This window comes from Otolemur garnettii, unplaced genomic scaffold (assembly GCF_000181295.1).
Source record: "Otolemur garnettii isolate 467f Iridium unplaced genomic scaffold, OtoGar3 scaffold00058, whole genome shotgun sequence".
Lineage (NCBI taxonomy): Eukaryota > Metazoa > Chordata > Mammalia > Primates > Galagidae > Otolemur > Otolemur garnettii.
Window position 1 is genome coordinate 8,634,512 of NW_003852453.1, and position 1,613 is coordinate 8,636,124.

Below are 1,613 nucleotides of genomic sequence, written 5' to 3' on the forward strand. Positions count from 1 at the left end.
CCTGCCACAATACCCCGCTATTTTTAGAGACAAGGTCTTGCTCTAGCTCAGGCTGGTCTCCAACTCAAGAGCTCAGATGATCCTCCCACCTCGGCCTCCCAGAGTGCTGGTATTACAGGCGTGAGCCACTGTGCCCTGCCAAAGCCTACAGCACCCAGTATTCCCAGGCAATCTCCCATCCAAGTACTAACCATGCCCAACCCTACTTAGCTTCCGAGATCAGAAGAGATTGGGTGCATTCAGGGTACTATGGCCGTAGACAATCCATCTTTTTTATCTGGTTAGTCCCTACCCCATGGATACATCATATAGCTGGGACCCAAAGATATAAGAAGAGGTGAGGAGAATGAGGACGTACCCATCCAAAGCCAGGATGGCCCCATAATCTGGGCAGTTTGGCTTACTCTTTATGTGAAAGACTTGGTTCGCCATTGTGCAGACTCAGCTCAGCCCTCTCTGTAGCCAGGTATGGCTCTTGGCTGACAACTCATCTCCCGACCCTCTGAAATTTAGGGTGAGAGGCTTTAAGAACCCTTACTAGGTCAGTTCAGAGCAGACTCATTCTTACCCAGAGAAAGGCCCCCTTCGTTCAGTTTTCTGCCCACATGTCACCTCTCCCAGTAGGCCTTCCAGGATGCCCTGTCTCAAATAGTTCTCATCACTTACTGCCTTCATATTCCCTGTTTAATTCTTCTCCATTTGTCACCACCACTCATGTATTCATTTGTTCATTTTCTGTTCTTCCTTTCTAGAATGTATGAGCTCTGAGAGCCAGGTCCAGGTCTATTTTATTCACTGTTGTACCCCAGCACCTAGAGAAGTAACCTGGCATGTTCTCTGTGAGTGCGGATTGGAGACATAGTAAGACTCGGGGAACTACTTGGGAGAGACTGGCTCGCAAAGAGTGTGAACGCCCCTTTCCAAACCAACTTAAATAACTCCAAATGCAGACCGTGCGTGAATAGAGCTTCATCAAAGGGTTCATCTGTGATTCTTTCAAAAGTCATCAGGCTCAGTACTAGGCACTGACACCTGAAGTCAAGGGTTTTTGATTCCTTGGTGGTCCAACTTGTATATCCAAGGGGGTATCTGCTCCTTTGAGGTTTATTATTCTCCCCACCTGACAGGACAGGGTCATTGGCAGGAGGGAGCCCGGTCCCAGGAGAAGGTGTACCTCAGTTACAGAGCCATCCCCATGGCTGCCTGCCAGTACTTTTCCCTTCTGGTTGGCAGATCAGAGAGAGAAAGAGAATGTGGGAGCTGAAAGGGCCCTGGGCCATCTGGTCCATTCCCACCTAAGGACACATAGCAAGACATTGACAGATGCCTGCTCTATTTCTATACTATTGGTGGTCTTTTGATGTTCCCTCCCTCTTACAGCCTCCCCTACAAAAAAAGAAAAAAAAATACTCCTAAGTTTAGCAAGTGCCCCTAGGGCTTGCTTTAGCAGATTGGCCCCCTTGAGCCTATAGTTCATGCATCTTCAGAAACGTGCACAGTAAGACAAAGGGTGTTTCTGGCTAGAGAGAGTGGCTTGGAAGAGTCAGGCATTTCCCAGGTTTATATTCCTTGGAATTCTGTTTCTGTGGGCTTTTAATGTGTGTTTTGTATCT

The 1,613-nt window shown here is 48.0% G+C and overlaps 1 protein-coding gene and 1 pseudogene across 3 annotated transcripts in view; one reads left to right on the plus strand and one right to left on the minus strand.

Moving 5' to 3' along the window:
* The window catches only part of GNAO1 (G protein subunit alpha o1), a 161,547-nt gene that overhangs the window by 37,119 nt on the left and 122,815 nt on the right, over positions 1-1,613 (plus strand). The window lies entirely within an intron of this gene.
* LOC111726247 lies at positions 143-261 on the minus strand (annotated as a pseudogene).